This window comes from Schistocerca nitens, chromosome 1 (genome assembly GCF_023898315.1).
Source record: "Schistocerca nitens isolate TAMUIC-IGC-003100 chromosome 1, iqSchNite1.1, whole genome shotgun sequence".
Lineage (NCBI taxonomy): Eukaryota > Metazoa > Arthropoda > Insecta > Orthoptera > Acrididae > Schistocerca > Schistocerca nitens.
In genome coordinates, this window is record NC_064614.1 from 415,518,685 (window position 1) to 415,538,611 (window position 19,927).

The window sequence follows — 19,927 nt, forward strand, 5'->3', positions numbered from 1 at the left end:
GCTCTTCCAATGTTATTAGCGCTCGCCGTACTTTCTCTTCTAAGATTACGTCTTTGTGCCTTAATTTAGGTATCGGTTTTGCCCATTCATCTAGCTCCATCTTTTCAAACATTAGTTCGGCCGGTGTGTGCCCTGTGGATGTGTGTGGTAGGTGATTTACTATGTGCTGAAACGGACCCAGGTATTCTATCCATTTCCTTTGGTTCTGTGGTATATATGTGCGGATAAACCTATTAAATTCACGGAAGCACCGTTCGACGGGACTTGCTTCCGGGTGGAACTTGGATACTAAAATATGACGTATGTTTTGTGATTTTAAAAATGATTTCCATTGGTCACATGTAAAATTTGAGGCGTTATCAGTTAGGACTGCCTGTGGTTTCCCGATGCGTGGTATGTAGTCTTCCAGAATTCGCCTTATAATTGGCCCTGACCTAACTGTTTTGACTGCGTACAGCTGGAGATACTTACTAAAAACATCATACAGGGCTACGATGTATTTAACTCCGCCGCGGGCTTGGGGATAAGGACCTGCGGCGTCAATAGATACAAGATCTCTTGGTTGCTTTGGTATTATTGGGTTTAGTGCGTTAAGACAGGTCCTATTCTGATGTTTGACCTTTTGACACACCGCACAGCGTCTGATTACTTGCTCTATACGTCGCCTCATATTAGGGAAATAACAATACGTAGAAATTTTGGCGGCACACTTCAGCACTCCATAGTGCCCCCATGTGCGGTGCGTGTGTTGAATTAAGTTTTCCACGTATTCCTGAGGTATGCACACACACCACTTATCCATTCGTCGATCTCTTCTGTGAAAGAGGACGCCATTATGTATAATGTAATACTGCTCTAAACGTTCGTGTGTTCTAGCTTGCAATTTTTTCCTTACCTTGCTCCATCTCGGGTCTTCTTCCTGTAAACGTTGCATGTTTTTGCACATTTTAATATAATATGGTTTAAAAGTTCCATCCTCTATTAAAAGGACCTTGAAGTCTGATGTTTGTTCCTCTAACTCGTGGAAATCGGCAAGACCTTGAGGTAACCGTGATAGTGCATCTGCCAAAACATTCTGTTCCCCTTTTATGTACACTATCTCAAAATCAAACTCTTGGACATACAGGCACCACCTCGCTATTCTCTTATGTAACAACTTGCACGTCAGAAGAAAAGACAAGGCTTGATGATCACAGTAAACTTTGGTATGTTTTCCCCAAAGGTAATATTGAAATTTACGAAACGCCCAAACTACTGCTAATGCTTCTAGCTCAGTTACGGAATAAGATCTTTCACATTCTGTGAGGGTTCTACTGGCAAAACTGATTACATTGACTTCTTCCTTACCATCCTTTGTTATTATTTGAAACAGGCACGCACCGAGCCCCTGATAACTAGCATCGGTGCTTAAACAAAAATCCAATTCCATATTTGGGTGTTTGAGGATAGGCGCGTTAATCAGCGCCTGCTTAATCTGCTGAAAATCATTTTCACATTCTTTAGTCCACAACCAACTGTGGTTTTTACGCAGTAAGTTTAATAGTGAACTACTGTTCAACAATTGTTGTGGCAGGAACTTCCTGAAAAACGAGGCCATACCTAGAAAACCTTTTAATTGTTTCTTAGTATAGGGTGTTGGGAAATTCCGTATCGCATCCAGTTTACTGGGGTCAGGTAGAATTCCTACTGGTGAAATAATATGCCCTAAGAATTTTATTTTTTCCTTTCCGAATTCAGACTTTTTAAAGTTAACTGTGACATTGTATTCATCAAATTTTTGCAAAATCCTTTCCAAAATACTTACATGTTCATTCCATGTTTGAGTTGCAATTAATAAATCATCAACGTAGAGTGTAACCTGGCTAAGCAGTTCCGGTCCAAGAACCCTGTCTAATGCTTCAATAAATACACCAGCGCTCACATTTAATCCGAAAGGCAGCACCCTAAATTGGTAGCTCCTCCCGGCATTTATGAAAGCTGTATACTTTCTACTCTCTTCATGTAATAAAATTTGCCAGTACGAAGCTTTCAAATCAAGGGATGTTAAATACTTAACGCCATGGAACTTTAATAACTGCTCTTCTAGATTCTCTGGCCTTGTTCTTAGAGGAACGATGATTTTGTTTATTTCCCTCGCGTCTAACACCAACCGCACCGTTCCGTCAGTTTTACCAACTGCGAGAATCGGACTGCAGTAAGGTGAGTGCGATGTTTCAATAACCCTCTAACTAATCATACGCTCTATTTCCTTTCTTACTGCCTCTTTCTTTGCCCAAGGGGTGCCATAAGACGTTCTACAATAAGTTTCATGCGGGTATACTTCCATTTTATATTCATATCCCTTAATAACACTAGGTTGTTTACGAAAAATGTTATGATATTTGAAGAGTAATTTTGTCAGTTCACTTCGCTGTTCATTGTTAAGACAAGTGGATTTATTTATTTTACTGTCTACAATTTGCTCATCGAGGATCTCCCTACCAGAGTCATCAAGTTCCATATCCTTTACCATTATGGGTTGAGGGTAGACAAATTTAACATTAATGTCTGGTATCGGCCTAACCTGATTTGTCATTGTAGTTCTTATTAAGTCCATAGTCAGCGTGCGCTCCCCTACATGAAACTGGCATTCCCCGCTGCCAATATCTATTTTTATCCCATATCTTCTGAACACCTCCATACCAAGCATACAGTTCACTATAAGTTTGTCTACCAACAAGAAAGTACACTGCAAAATTACGCCACATATGCTAATGGGTATGCTGGCCTGTAATTTTATAACTTTAGATTTACTTCCCGTCGCCGTTACGATCTTACAGTTCTCTACAGGTAGTGTGGGAACATTTACTTCCCTCGCTATCTCTTTGAACAAGCTAGTAGACATCAGGCTTGTCGACGCGCCAGTATCCAAAACAACTAGTACATCTATGTTTCCCACCTTTACCTTTATTATTGCTTGAATAATTTCACTTACCTTGCGTGTTGTTTCTTTCTCTTCGATAAACAAGTCTTCTTTCATTTCTGCGCCCTTATCATACCTTAAAAATAGATTCCGGATATGCTGTATGTGTAGGTTTGTTTCAGTGTCTGCTTCCTCCTTTCCGTTCCTGTTCGCTTTAGTGTTTAAGTCGCTCATATTAGTACTGTGGCACACTGACAGTTCATTACCTTCTTCCTCTAGTCACGCTCGATTATTATTTCCTGGGGCCGGTAAAGGTATTGTTTCATTTTCTGCCGTCACTTCTACTATGTTTACTGTATGTTCGCGTGCTCGCCAGTTCGTGTCCCGGTTGTTTCGATTTGACTGTACGGGCTGCCTGTTATCTCTCGGATCCCTGTGTTGCATATTCCGTTCCTGGTAATTTGCATTTCCTTGTCGCCCATTGTCGAAGTTTTCCCTCGAGTTTCTACTGTCTCTGCCATTACCGTACCTATAGGGCTGATATTTAGTTTCGTACGACCCTCGGCCACTCTGTGGCTGGTAGGTAGACCGATTGTACGGATTTCCGTTGTGGCGCGGCGGTACATACGGATGCCATTCATTCATACGCACACGACCGTTATAATTTCCAAAGCCATTGCCGTTATCGTAGTTCTTCCCGTTTGGGTTGTGCCCATTACCGTTACGATAACTAGGCGTGGCTTGCCCATCCTCATGAATCAAATCTATTGAGTCGAGCACTGAAAGAAAATACTCGAGATCATATTCGGGAACAGTTATTAATTTTTCCCTAACATTTGCAGGTAACTTGTTCTTTAAGATTTTCAGTACATCGACATGAGATATCGGATTATTCCAGTAACGGGTCTTGTTTAGGTATTTTTCAAAATAGCTTCTTAGCCCCCCGAATTTTGAATGATATGGTACTGGGTTAAATACCTCTCGTCTTAACCTCTCCTGGATAGCTGTTGACCAGTATTTATCTAAAAATGCATTCTCAAACTGCTCATATGTCTCGCAAAGTTCTGACATCTCCGTAGCCCACAAAAGGGCATCACCCTCGGTGTGTCCTACTACATATTTAATTTTTTGAGCTTCTGTCCAAGTCCTGGGCAGTACGTTTCTAAAGGCTCGGACAAACACTACTGGGTGCGTTCGCTTTTTCTCATTTGAGAATACGGGAAACTGTCGATGTTTTATTAAGCTCTCATCCATTAACAACGCTGTCCAGCACGGCGGAACAGCATTTCCCTGCGGTGATGGTATATTGGTTTCAGCAAAGTTTTGCCCGCTGCTCGCGTCGCGCGTCGACATGCGGTCGCGCGGCGTGGGTTGGGCATTGTTGTCCGCGCCACTGATTCCTCCCACTGGCGGATGGCTGTTTATCGCTCCGCTTACCGCCCCAGGCGATGATATTACCGTACTTTGTTTGTTAACTATTTCGTCTCTTAACCGTTGTTCTAACTGCCTGATATCATGTCCTACGCGTTTTAAGATTTCTTCTTCCTTGTCCCCCATTACTTCCTTTACCGCTTCCACATAGGTACGCTGTTCACGTACGCATTTTTCTGCGAACGTTGTATTGTCGTCCTTTGCATTGCTCTTGACCGATTCATAAAGGTGCACAATGTCTGAGTTGATCCTCTTGTGTTCTAACTTGAGTAATCCTACCTCCAATGTGATTTTTTCTACATTTTCTGGCAAGTCGTTACAGAAAGAATGTAGTTTCGCTACATCTGATTGTACATTGTCTAAGTTGACCTGCGTATTCTTTTGCATTGCCTGTAAATTCTCTTGGGTTTCTCTAATTCCGGATAGCTCCTGTCGATACGTGTGTGTTAGTGTTTCAAATTTTTCGCCCACTATGCCTTTTAATTTCTCACCCATATCGTGAACCGAAATTTGTACTTGTTCATTAATTTTACTATCCACCTCCGTGGAGATTTGTGAAATCTGCTGTGTGAACTTCGTGTCCAGACTATTGAGTTCTGTGCGCAAATTTTTTACGGCGTCTGAAATGTGTGTCATGTTTGTATTAACCTTCTCGATCTCGGACTTTACTGTGGTCATGTCTGCTTGTATCGTTTGTAAACTTGACATTTTAGTCTCTAAGCCCGACATTTTTGAATTTATGTCTGCTTTCATTGCATTCATGCTTGTTTGTATGGATTCTGTTAAGGCTCGAAATAAGGCTTGCATATCTTCCGTATTCACTTCCGGCCTACGCCTGTCAGTATCTGTGTCCGTACTACGCGTACTGCTCTCATTTAAAATATTCTCTGGCCTCGAGGTGCCATTAGTTACGTTCAAAATGGCTCTGAGTACTATGGGACTCAACTTCTGAGGTCATTAGTCCCCTAGAACTTAGAACTAGTTAAACCTAACTAACCTAAGGACATCACACACATCCATGCCCGAAGCAGGATTCGAACCTGCGACCGTAGCGGTCTCGCGGTTCCAGACTGCAGCGCCAGAACCGCGCGGCCACTTCGGCCGGCCCATTAGTTACGTCTACTGTAATTAACGTATTGCTTGTAATTAAATGTTCTGTATTCACGGGCGTCGAATGCAACAATGGCATGTCGCGCCCAGCATCCAAATAATCACCGTTAAACAGTTCCAAACCACTCATTGTTGCATTTTGCAAATGAACATCCACTACATTCGCATTATGATTTTCGAATGACATTTCCTTATTGTTTTGACCCTCCATTATAGAAATCCTTATACCACTGCAGTTATCAAAATAAAAATTTTCTTTTTTAAGATTTTACTTCCGCGCTATTTCTCACGCGAAAAAATGCATATACAGTATGTAATTGTAGTCTCAGCTATTCTTTAGTCAATATATTTTCTATACTAATAAAGAAATGTCATTATCTCCACTTGACTACAATAGCGTTAATATCTGAAGCTTTAGGTTCTGGAATTTAGGAAATAGGTGGATGGATTTTCTAATAGATCTACTGGGAACGCATTCTCTATATGCATTGCGCAGTCCTACCTGATTGTTGTCTTGTAAATCGTACTTCCTCTATTGTGCTTTGTTGTGTGCTCTTGGTATTGTCGCCTTTTTTCCTTCTAATTTATTTATTATTTCCTTTTTATAGCATTTCTTCAGTACCACATCATCGTCTCCGTCACATCATCAGCGTACATGGAACATAAAGAAATCGTTAACATACATGTATATTCATTTTCCTAACAATACTAGTACTCACAGTTTTGCCCACTGCGTATCGTGCCTGTCACCTGTCGCCACTTTATAGTATAATAAAATAATGGAATAGATGATAATAAAATGCGTTGCTTTTTAAAATGTATTGAATTAATGAGATTAATTTTCGGCGTGAATGACAAGCACAATAAGCTGAGCTATGCCTGGAAATAAGTCCGTATTAGTTCATATTATTTTGCAGGGCGGAGTAGTTTCTTTCTCCGCTGTAGATTTGTGCTTACCATTCTTTATAATACTACGTTTGGTCGCCGCGTTCACCTTTGAAGTCTTGACCGTGTTCCTATTAAGCTTATCGGATCTTCGTAATTTTCCAAAGTACACAGGTGGGCTTCAGTTATTGTAATTATTGTACTATTTGAAATAACAACTCACACGACCTTTCTGTTAATAAAACAATACTGTATTTTTCTAAACGGTGCACATAAGAAATACACACTCCTCACTTATTCATAGCGACCCCAAAATGGCGGTCTACAATTACTCGCTAAAAAATTGGCGTGCTTCTCACTCTTTCACTAGCTGAGCGCGAATCCCTCCTTCCTCCTACTGGTACCAAAAAAAATCCTCTGTTTATTAACAACTGAAAGTCAAAAAATACATGACGGTAGGCATAGGCTCTATGATGGGCTACCGCTTCATCTTGTCTCTTTGCCTTTAAAGAAGACGAAAACATAAAGGAATGCAAAAGGTTTATCACATAACCTAAGGACATCACACACATCCATGCCCGAGGCAGGGTTCGAACCTGCGACCGTAGCAGCAGCGCGGTTCCGGACTGAAGCAAGCCTATTCATCTCTGAATAAATACTGCAACCTATATCATTCTGAATCTGCTTACTGTATTCATCTCTTTGTCTCCCGCTACGATTTTTATCCCTCGCTCTTCCCTTCAGTACGAAACTGACTATCCCCTGGTGTCTCAGAATGTGACTGTGTGGAATAAATGAATGTGATATAATACAGCCAAGGATGAAAGTAGATAGACTGTTTCTTGTTTGACAGTAATCTTGTTTTGTGTTTTGTATCACAGGCATAAGTCTCCTTATATCGTCAAGAAATATAACACCTGATAAACATTGTAACTCTGTTTTGATAACAATTTTGAATTTGGCTTTAAAATAAGCAGTGTTGTTTTACCAAGTCTCTTAGCAAAGCACTGATCAGGATGAAACTATTGGGCAGCCAAAAGGGTGAAGCTTGATGTGCTTTTTTTCCACAGGTACATAGGGAAGTTGTAGCCAGGTCTGTACCATGCAGGTCCTTCTGGAAGTGCACATAGCATAAGCTAATCCTTACGATAGTCGCCCTAAACAATCTAGTGTGACTGGGCGTCATGCCAGAGAGGTGACGATAGAGTAATGAATGCACTGTCGTGCCTTGTATACCAAATTACACAAGTACTAGCTACTCGTATTTTCCGTTATAAGCTTCTGACCGAAAGGATTCTGAACAACTTTTATTTCGCTGTTGCAAACATCGTGAGAGCCACTACCTAGGTAGTATATCTCAGGCAATTTGTTATTTTTATGAGACTGGCAGTAGCAAGCTGCGGAAACTTTGATGTACTGCAACGTGTAGTCTGAACTGCTTCGGCGAAACTAAATAAATAAAACAGATTTGTGAGTGTTGACTGTAATACTGATACTTGTGACACTGCCTGCGTTATCGTCCGAGGAGCGCTCGTGGGGCGACGGTGCAACTGACAGCTGCTTCTCCACTCAGAAATGACGCTGCATATGCATAGACAGCATGTTTACAGTGAAGGAACTCCCCGGCGACCTACTAACCTGCTACATCGTTGTCGTCACACACACCACTTGCACACCACTTGTGTCAGTGTGCGGTTCACGACAGTGTAATATCATTCTTAAGAGTTGTGATTCCTTATAATTATATCAGAATTGAATGAGAGCTGAACCGGTCAGTGTTTTGTGATACATGGGACATCTTAGCACGACAGCTTCCACTGTGCTGGAGGCTTCTCGTCGCCTTAGTCTTTAAAGTAAGTACACTGAGAGAGAACGACGTCCTATAAGAAAGTGCTTTCTAACCGCGCAAAATATCTGCACTACAACTGGTATCGCTATTGTTTGTGTGTCTTTGGTGATATCCACTCTACAGTTAATTAAATGTGATTTGCTCTTAATCGCGCAACCTTTAGTTTCTTATGCTCCGAATGAATTAATCTTTCTCTGTTATAATTACCTTTTAATACATCCGTGCCAAACTCGCCAGGAGTTACAACACTGTATTGTCCCCGCAGTCATCACTGAGCATAAGAGCACGCTACGTTTTCGCCATAGAAGCACTCTCATACCTCAGTCTGGAGTTCCCTGTGGTCATACTCCTTAAGGAAAAATGTGTTGTTGTTGTTGTGGTCTTCAGTCCTGAGACTGGTTAGAGAAATATGGATCACAATAAAAAGAATGCTCTGTCACTCGCTCACTGTATTCAACGGCAGAGGGCTACATAGCGTCTTGTATGTTACGCTGCTGTCTTCTGAAATAGTGAAAAAGAGTTCGCTTGCCACTCACCAGTAGGTTGCTTCAAAACGACTGTCTCTCAGAATGTTTATTACTGATGTATTGAAACTGTTAATGTATTGTAAGTGCACCATCGATGAATTCGCAGTAGAGGAAAGAACATGTGTCAAATTCGCTAGTTTATTATTTCAGATACGGAGTCGTTTTCTCATAGCAACAAGAGTAAATGAAATGTAAAATAATAACTCTACGCCTCTTTCCGTAACGCATCGGTCAGAAAGCATGCTACATCCAACTGACGTGGAATTATCGTTGTCTCCACGGTGCTAACTCTGGTGTCTGAAGTCGCTTTCCTATTACCGTAGGAGACGCACTAATTATTCAACATTGTATTATTACTTCCGGTACATTAATTGTTTATTGATTAGTGTATTTAACCGTGAACATGGAGAATATTACATCTCTTACGTATTTCGGGCACGAAATTTGCCGTATTTTGGATAACAAACAGGTTTATATCTTCAAATTTCGACAGGAGCACACCCTGCCATTCTCAAAGCACAAATGCAAGGAAGAAAAAATGTGCAAGCAAATTTAATACCTCGGTTCATAGAGGAGAAACAAGGAAGATACCACACACAGAACAAGTGTCATCCTTTGGAATACAACAACACGGAGATTCTGGCTTGCACGTCAAACTATTGGGATAGTGTTATTAAGGAAGCTGTTGAAATCAGACTATCAAGCAACCTTATTAACAGAGATGGTGAATTTTGTTTAAATGCTGCTTGGAATCCGGCTCTGTCTCTCCTCAAAAAACAGAGGGACAAAATTAGTGCTACCTCACCTGTTGATTAATAGTAACCATCGATATTTCTGATGTTGATTATCTTTGGTTGTGTTGACACTTGTTCTGTGTGTGGTATCTTCCTTTTTTCTCCTCTATGAACCGAGGTATTAAATTTGCTTGTACATTTTTTCTTCCTTGCATTTGTGCCTTGAGAATGGCAGGGTGTGCTCCTGTCGAAATATCGGCGGTGTCCGACGACGTCACCCGGCAGCAAACCCGTAAGTTATTTGAACATTCGATTCACCGGGAAAAGTTAAGGCCTCACAGGTTTGTATTTCTCTCTAATATGCCTCATTATGAAATAGCCATACTTCTACAACGATTCTTCATAAACTCTTCCAGGGTGTTGCACCGTAATCTAAGGATGTCGCTTATATGACAACCTTGCGCTCTTTCAAAAGATATGGGAGGAGAGGGAAGAAGCCATAAACTGAGAACATGTTCAAGACACCACGCGTCGCATTGACAGTCGGCGTGTTTTCTCGTCTATCGCATCCTACTGTGCTTTATCGTCTGAACCTCGGTTTCCGACAGTCAGCGATATCTCGCTCCAGTAGACCGAAAATGAGAAATCTCGCAAATGGAATGTATTGACCTCAGTAGCGCGGGCCAAACCGTAAATCAATACCAAAGCCAAGTTTTCTAAGGTCAGCAATGCAATAGACCGTTACAGTTTGAAAAACCGTACTTACTAATTCATCTCTCATGAGTTATACTTTCGTGTTGTGAGCTTTATTCTATTTGGTCGAATTCACCTCTTTCCTCTTGTGCCCCTTTCCAGTCAGGTTGCTTTAAGTTTTAGGGCTTCGCTGTAAGCCCTTTTCGCGGATGAAGTGACACGGCAGCAGAACGCACGGATCAACGCCAAGCGTGTCGACGACGACCTATTTGGCACGAGTTAGCACCGTAGAGAAAGCGTGTCAGAAATGAAATTACTTTCGCACTGCGACACATAGCAGAACAGTGTAAGCAATTCGCAGCATTGTCCTACAATGCGATGTGACTGTGATGAACGCTGCCTTTAATGAAGTCCGTGTCGATGGTACGTGAAATATCTCCAGTATTTACGTTGTCGGTCGTTTTCAGCCCATGACGAAGAAAAGTAAAACAGACTGGTCTCTTTGTCTTGCCAATGTAACGTATTTGCATGTTTCTCTTTCTCTCTCTGCTACAGTTTCCATATAATACACTCTAAGAAAAAATAAAAAAGACACATCACGAAAAAATGGCCTTAATGGGACAGAAATAGATAGATATGATATGCATATGCTGAGAATCAAATGAGCACAGTTTCAGAAAAAATAGATTCTTTATTCTAACCAAAGTGCTTCACGTATTGAGCAAGTCAATAAGGCGTTGGTCCACCTCTGTCCCTTATGCAAAGCAGTTATTTGGATTGGAATTGATTGAAAGAGTTGTTGGATGTCCTCCTTGGGGACTTCATGGCAAATTATGTCCGACTGGCACATTAGGTTGTCAAAATCTGTACTTTGTTGGAGGGCCTCGCTCATAATACATCAAACGTTCTCAGCCGCGTAGAGATGTGGCGACCTTGCTGGCCAAGATAGGGATAGGCAAGCGCGGAAACAAGCAGTGCAGTGTGCAGGCGAGCATTATCTTGCTGAAATGTAAGCCCAGCGCCGCTTGCCAAGAAAGGCAACAAAACAAGGCGTAGAATATCGTAGATGTACTGCTGTGCTGGAAGGCTGCCATGTTTGACAACCAGAGGGGCCCTGCTATGAAATGAAATGACACCCCAGATCACCATTCCTGTTTGTCGGGCCATATAGCAGGGACAGTCAGATTGGCATCCCATTGTTGTCCAGGGCATTGGGACTCATTTCGAGGCGGGACTCATAACTCAAGACAGTTCTACTCCAGCCAACGACATTGTAGGCCGAAGAAGTCTGGAGACACCCTGGACAACGGTAGGACACCAAACTGACTGTCGCCCGCTATACCACCAGACAACCAGGAACGCTGGTCTGAGGTGTCATTTCTTTTCATAGCAGTACCACTTTGATTGTCATTCACAGCATCGTTACAGCAACGCCGGGACATCGATGATATTCTACACCCCGTTTTGTTGCCCATCGTGGCGGGTCATCCTGGGCTTACATTTCAGCAAGATAATTCCCACCGCGCGTAACAAGAGCTTCTACTGCTGGTCTTCGCTCTTGCCGAATCCTACGTTGGCGAGCAATGTCACCAGATTTCTCCCCAATTGAGAACATTTGTAGCATTATGGGCAGGGCGCTCCAACTAGCTCGGGATTTTGACGCTCTAACTCACCAACTGGACTGAATTTGGCACTATACCCTTCAGGAGGACATCTAACAACTGTATCAAGCAATGCCATGGTGACTAAATGCTTAATACGGGCTAGAGGTGGGCGAATGCGTTATTGACTTGATAAATTTGCGAAGCTCTTTCTCTCGAATAAATCATTCAATTTTCCTGAAATTGTAATCTTTTGTCTGTGTGTACATGTACATCACATTTACCAATTTCCGCCCCATTCGGATAATTCCTTCGTGGTGCGTCGGGCATTTGAACTTCTGTTCAATTTTACACGTACTAAGAGTTCTCATTGTTGTAGGAGATTTCATATCAGTTTTATTGTACACTCCTGGAAATTGAAATAAGAACACCGTGAATTCATTGTCCCAGGAAGGGGAAACTTTATTGACACATTCCTGGGGTCAGATACATCACATGATCACACTGACAGAACCACAGGCACATAGACACAGGCAACAGAGCATGCACAATGTCGGCACTAGTACAGTGTATATCCACCTTTCGCAGCAATGCAGGCTGCTATTCTCCCATGGAGACGATCGTAGAGATGCTGGATGTAGTCCTGTGGAACGGCTTGCCATGCCATTTCCACCTGGCGCCTCAGTTGGACCAGCGTTCGTGCTGGACGTGCAGACCGCGTGAGACGACGCTTCATCCAGTCCCAAACATGCTCAATGGGGGACAGATCCGGAGATCTTGCTGGCCAGGGTAGTTGACTTACACCTTCTAGAGCACGTTGGGTGGCACGGGATACATGCGGACGTGCATTGTCCTGTTGGAACAGCAAGTTCCCTTGCCGGTCTAGGAATGGTAGAACGATGGGTTCGATGACGGTTTGGATGTACCGTGCACTATTCAGTGTCCCCTCGACGATCACCAGTGGTGTACGGCCAGTGTAGGAGATCGCTCCCCACACCATGATGCCGGGTGTTGGCCCTGTGTGCCTCGGTCGTATGCAGTCCTGATTGTGGCGCTCACCTGCACGGCGCCAAACACGCATACGACCATCATTGGCACCAAGGCAGAAGCGACTCTCATCGCTGAAGACGACACGTCTCCATTCGTCCCTCCATTCACGCCTGTCGCGACACCACTGGAGGTGGGCTGCACGATGTTGGGGCGTGAGCGGAAGACGGCCTAACGGTGTGCGGGACCGTAGCCCAGCTTCATGGAGATGGTTGCGAATGGTCCTCGCCGATACCCCAGGAGCAACAGTGTCCCTAATTTGCTGGGAAGTGGCGGTGCGGTCCCCTACGGCACTGCGTAGGATCCTACGGTCTTGGCGTGCATCCGTGCGTCGCTGCGGTCCGGTCCCAGGTCGACGGGCACGTGCACCTTCCGCCGACCACTGGCGACAACATCGATGTACTGTGGAGACCTCACGCCCCACGTGTTGGGCAATTCGGCGGTACGTCCACCCGGCCTCCCGCATGCCCACTATACGCCCTCGCTCAAAGTCCGTCAACTGCACATACGGTTCACGTCCACGCTGTCGCGGCATGCTACCAGTGTTAAAGACTGCGATGGAGCTCCGTATGCCACGGCAAACTGGCTGACACTGACGGCGGCGGTGCACAAATGCTGCGCAGCTAGCGCCATTCGACGGCCAACACCGCGGTTCCTGGTGTGTCCGCTGTGCCGTGCGTGTGATCATTGCTTGTACAGCCCTCTCGCAGTGTCCGGAGCAAGTATGGTGGGTCTGACACACCGGTGTCAATGTGTTCTTTTTTCCATTTCCAGGAGTGTATTTCTTGATTTCTATTATTGTGTCTATGATATATTCTGGTTTTGAGTTATTCGTAGTTTTTTTTTCCTGTGTCGTAGTTTCGGCGATTCCTTTTGCCACTGTGTCTTTATACCCTTCTTTGGGTAAAATGTTATGTGAGAAACTAATTTGCAACTTCTCATTTTTTTCCGCATTGATGGGCATCGTAATTTTCTTGAAGGGTTTCTCTGTACAGGTGATTCAAATTATGATTTGAAACAGTTATATTTACTTTTATTTTGTTGTTTTTTTCATACTTTGTAAGCATAATCCCACAGTCACATCATTTGTTCATTCTTAATTATGGTGATTCATTAAATTAGCTTAAAACCCATATATCTACAAGTTATAAGCGATTTTACATTACATTTTCCTTTTTAAGACAGCACGAATATTAATGACAAAATATCATAACAACCGGATTGCCAAGTCTGTTTAAGAGTATACATGACCTGCACGTGTTGCCGTGCGTGTTAACGCGTCCGTTTGTGGCGGGAGATATGCCAACCCCGGATCGAATTCGCCCGTCGGAGTAACGAGAAAGGGTGGGTGTGCCAGCTAACCTAGATGTGGTTTTTAGGCGGTTTCCCACATCCCACTAAGTGAATACCGGCCTATTTACTATCGCCCCAGATATAAAGTATGCAAACAGTACACTTGCACACAGAATTAACTCTGTACACAGATTGGTTACATCGCTTCTGTCCTGGGTGTTTAATAGAAGGCTGATGACCTTAGCTGTTCCACCCTGTTAGTCACTTCCTCTGTATCAGCTTCAGGGTGCACATCACAAGATTAGCTAGAGTAAACTTTTAAAAATTCGAAATGTTACCATCAACTGTTACGTACAAGACGATTGATACAAGTCAGTGGTAAGTTCACAGTAAAGTAAACGTGGAGCATAACTTCTATATACTAAATTAGAAAAGCGACAACTACCAATATGTCTCAAGAGAAATGAGGCCAAATGGTTCAAATGGCTAGGAGCACTATGGGACTTAACATCTGAGGTCATCAGTCCCCTACAACTTATAACTACTTCAACTTAACCTAAGGACATCACACACACCCATGCCAGAGGCGGATTCGAACCTGCGACCGTAGCAGTCGCGCGGTTCCGGACTGAAGCGCCTAGAACCGCTCGGCCACAACGGCCGGCCGAAATGAGGCCAAACAACCATCGATGCCATCATTTGAATCATTTAAACTTGAAATATTGTTTACATTGCGTTTTTTTATATTTCCGATAGTTTTACAGGAGTAAGAAAACTGGACTTTATATAGTTCTAATGGATACCGTCTCTTCTAAGAATGTGACACACTTTTAACGTCCTATACGTTGGGCCTTATAAGATAAGGCTATTTCTCAGTACTGTACAGATAAGAAATTTACCCTGCAAAACGCCAGTAACAAGGGAGAAAATTTATATCGTAGAACTACAGTTCAGAGATGAAGAGGCCTCTTGAATACAGAGCGATCCATTTAATAGCGAGGGACAGAAAAACAAAATGAATGAAGAAAAATAATTTATCGTAAACAGCATTATAGTACAATTTGGTTTCACTCACTCTTTTTTGTATTCGCACAAATTTTTATGCTGATTTTTGTAAGTCCTTCTGCGGCTGGACATGAAATAATGACTGTAAGGTTTAATTTGTTTCTCTCTTTGTTGCAGTTCCTTACCTTTGAAATCCTGATATACTCGTTTGATTTTCTTATGAGTTGTGGTGATGCGAAAGTTTCGTCCATCAGTTAGTTAATCGTCAGACATTTCGAAGCAAGAATATTCGGAATACTCATGAAAACCGCTTGACCGTCTTTGAGTCAAAATCTCTCTACCTGACACGTACTCGCCGACAAAAGGGGGAAATAAGTGAAGTGATTAGCGATTTATCATGGTATTTGCACTTTTCTCTTGTCACAGACTGATGAAGTCGTTTCAGTTGCTTGGAGAACTCTTAACAACTGAGTCACGTAGCAGGACGCAACGAAATATTTCGCTTAACATTACACGACTGCTGAAAGTTATGTCTCTCAACTTACATCTATCTTGTCCCTTTTTCTGGTGTCGGTAACAACTTTCTAGTTGTTCGAAGACGTCTGCTTCCTTGGTATTTACCCCTTGAATGTTCCAATTTCCTATACTAAAAATCCGTCTTCGTTTGCTGTTTTGTCTTTAGGTTTTAGTCCGGTTCTGAGGATTACTTTGAGGTTTATCAGCGGGTTTAGCATTTTGCCAGGAGAAGGGATATAGGTTCATCGTCCAAGCCTTATACCAGGAGGACCAGGTAACTTCTGTTCGAGGCTTTCTTCCTTTAGCCTTTGATGACTTAACACCCAACAAGACAGCAGAACGAGTTGCCTCCTCCGCCAGCACCGCCAGATGATCATCTCCGCCTGCACCACCAATTTTTCAACTATCTGATTCAAAAATAACATATTTTTTGTTACTTACCTAAAATGGTATTGTGTGATTGCTTTAAATTTCTGTCATAAGCGTTCTCTCATCAACAGGTCGACACATTACTGCTAAGGTGCTGACTGCATCGTCGAAGTTGTAAGAAAACGTTGGGTTTCTGCGTCTTATACCTGCCAACCAGTTAGGTAAGTCGTAAAAGAAAGTAATATGAAGTAATGTTGTTAATATTTGCTGCAAATTCTCCTCAGTTGCTAACTTCAATAACAGGAGAACAATATCACTAGTTAACAAATTTAAACTTTTTACTGTATCTGGTTTGTAAATGGATGGATTTACCTGATTTTGGGGTGCTGAATACATTGGTAAAACCAGTTTCCTCTATGACGTAACATTTCCTAGATACACATCAGTATGAAAAATGGTAATAGCGAAATTTGACACAATTAAGTCAAACAAAAATATACATTCATACGTTCGAAATCAATACTATTTTGTATGTATATACAGGCATGATGCCAATAAAAGGCCCAAATTAGTTCAGAAGATATATTCACCTTTAATCGTCTTTGGCTTTCAAAAAATGCGATGACGGAGCTCTTCTTTTGTTTGCCGTTTCATCACTCTCCCTAACAAGACCCCAGCAGTCGTCACCCATCATCGAATGGTTCCAGTGGCCTTGGTAACGGTGTTCCATGGTAAGAATATCTTGGTGAAAACGTTCACCATGCTTATCGCTTACGGCTCCCAAATTTTCCGGGAAGAAATCAAGGTGAGAATATAAAAAGTGAATTTTAAGCTAAATTCTACACACCATGTTCTTATAGTTGTCTAACAGATCATTCACAATGGTAACATAGTTTTTGTCTTTTCTATTACCCAAAAAGTACTTCATAATTGCTTTAAAAGAAGACCAAGCAGGTCTTTTTCGGTCTGTTCTGGAGAAATTCGTGTGTGTGTCATTCTTCGATTATGCTGTTTTGTGTGGTCTGTCTGGTGTCGCTGGATTCGTTTGCCCGGTTTAGAGATACAATGACAGAAGAATGAATTAGTAATTACTTTGCTTTTAGAAAATTTACGTATCAAGCGTGTTTGGTCAGGTTTTTAAACGTTTATAACTTGGAAAATTTGGGCATAGATCACGTCTATCTGACTAGTTCAAATGGTTCAAATGGCTCTGAGCACTATGGGACGTAACATCTGAGGTCATCAGTCCCCTATAACTTATAACTACTTAAACCTAACTAATCTAAGGACATCACACACATCCATGCCCGAGGCAGGATTCGAACCTGCGACCGTAGCGGTCGCCCGGTTCCAGACTGTAGCGCCTAGAACCGCTCGGCCACCCAGGCCGGCTATCTGACTAGTAAACAATACGAAATGTATTAGATAAATACTATTTAGAAACGTTTAATTAAACTTTTATTGCGACAATAGACACTGATAAAGCTTGTAGCTGTCTTTTTTAACGAATTTTGCACTATCAATCTTTCTTAAATAGAAATTTTTGTGTTTATGTCATGCAAAATTTCGGGTTATGTCGCGATTATCGGGACTTGGGGGCAACACGAAGTTTTTCAAGAACAGGCTCTGCTGGGAAGCTAATACTCAGTTGTGCGACAGGAACGGACGCTACAGTAAGTATACGAAACAAAGAAAATTTAAATTTGACACTATTTTCTCTTAAATAAGTTCTTTAGCTTAAGATTCGAATAGCGCAACTTAGTTTGCCGAAAAGCGTAATCTGAATAAATGCTCTACTAAAGATATCGTGGCATTTTGAAGTTTGTGTCCCCACAGCTTTACTTCTGCCAGTATCTCGTCTCCTACCTTCCAAACTTCACAGAAGCTCTCTTGCGAACCTTGCAGAACTAGAGCACTTGCCCGAGAAAGGCAGAGATCCCGAGTTCAAGTCTCGGTCTGGCACACAGTTTTAATCTGCCAGGAAGTTTCATTCCTAACATAACAGTCCCTCCTGACATTCCGATGTGATGGGCGTACTGACTGTATTGGCAAGCCATAACTGTATGCTGGACCAGGATTCGGAACCAGGGCGCTATACACCATCCGATAACTCCACACACAAACACGCAAAGCCTCAACTTGTCACGGGCTCCTCCTTTTTTCTTCCAAACTTACCAGAGTAGATGACTCCATTTGTCCACATTCCATTACTGAGGACTGTCTGGTATGGAAAAGGAAGGAGTTCAAGATACCAAACCTATAGGATTTTATGTTCTTCTATTCTTCCAAGATTTAGTCCATGATTACATGACAACGTGTTTATCATGGAACTGATTGTGCAATAAACAGTAGCAAGCAACATTAAATAGCTATAAAAACTACAAACAATCCTGCCGGAGGAGAATCCGCAACTGAGCATTGTAGTAGAGATTGAAAATATCGCTTCAGTTGCAAAGTTTCTTTATTTTGCAGTACTTAGACCACGACCTGTTTCGGGCTATTACGTGCCCATGTGTCAGATGTGATACTGAAATAAACAAGAGACCGAAGCTAATAATAATAATTACACGCACCAATACACACGAGAAAACAAAAAAAGAAGTACCATACTACATTTTTAGAAGACAGCGGTCGGGATGGGTGCTACAAAACGTAAGTCAATGCTAAAGCGACAACAGACAATACAACGGAAGACTGCCTGGGTAAAGAAGCATGGAACTAACACCCCGACACACAATGTTTTGTTCTGTGACCCCGAGCGCCACCATGAGTGAGCATAGGACGTGGTGTACCACCAGCGAGCGCAGACCACTGAGTAGCGTACACGAATGAGGAAGCAAAGTGGTCAACAAGATTGGCACAAGTTGGCGGGAAAAACAACGCGGGACCAACTAGCCCGCCCGTTCAAATTTGAATTAGTGCTTTACATGCAAAAGGGAAAAAAGGACACTACAAGAAAGTTGCATGAAACATAGCTCTAAAATGGGCTCTTTTAATAGAAGTTTGCGTGGTTTTAGTTTTTTAGTCTATGACTATGGCGCGTTATTGTGCGTCATTATCTGCATCCCCACTAAAGTAAATTTGCCTGTCATTCAGGATGTAAAATAAAATTGTTTCGCTTCTTATCTTACGTAAAATTTTTTGAGTCGCCAGCTTATAGTCAGCGTTTTTTTTTTTTTTTTGGATTCTTCGTACTTTTAATGTGTTCCTTCATTGTTATTGCTGCTAGGTGTTAAATGGTATAGGGGTTTTTGTCAGTGTCGACTTTATGGTTTAGTTACCTTTCATTTCGATTAGTATCAAGACGTTTTTTAATAGGAGTGGCACACGTGTGGGTTCTTTTAACTCATGATTATGTCATGTTATTCCACGTCGCCATATGCGTCCCCACTAAGTTAAAAATTTGCATGCCACTCATGACAGGAAAAAAAATCATTGTTTCCCGGTCTATGCATAAGCTTTATGTCGCCAGCTTCCAGTTATGAGTTTTACTACAGTTCTGTACTGCTCCTATTCCTTTACCACGCATAACGAACTTTTAACGGTTTTCATGCAACTTTTTTGTAATCTTTTTCTTCCTCTTGTGCATAGAAATCACTAATTCAAATTGTGAACGGGCGGGCTGGTTGGTTTCGCGTTTTCTCCCCGTCAACAGATGGCAGTACTTTTACCAATGTGGTTTACCACTTTGCCTCTTGCTTCGAGTGCGCTACTCCGTACCCTGCGCTCGCTGATTGTACACCGCACCCTATACTCATTCACCACGGCGCCTGAAGCCACAGAACGAAGTGTAAGTGTCGGGGTGTTCGTTCCATGTTTCTTTACCCAGGTAGTCGTCCGTTGTATCGTCTGTTGTCGCTTTAGCATTGACTTACGTTTTACAGCACCTAGCCCGACCGGTGTTTTCCAAAAATGTCGTATGATCCTTCTTGTTTTGTTTCCTCACGTGTATTGGTGCGTGCAAA

At 42.4% G+C, this 19,927-nt stretch overlaps 1 protein-coding gene across 3 annotated transcripts in view; it reads left to right on the plus strand.

Annotated features, from left to right (window-relative positions):
- Window positions 1-19,927, plus strand: part of LOC126249890 (beta-glucuronidase-like) — a 469,370-nt gene that overhangs the window by 226,421 nt on the left and 223,022 nt on the right. For all 3 annotated transcript variants that reach the window (XM_049951515.1, XM_049951516.1, XM_049951514.1), the window contains exon 2: window positions 16,094-16,183. The gene's annotated coding sequence lies outside the window, so the exon portion shown is untranslated. The remainder of the gene's footprint in view (window positions 1-16,093; window positions 16,184-19,927) is intronic.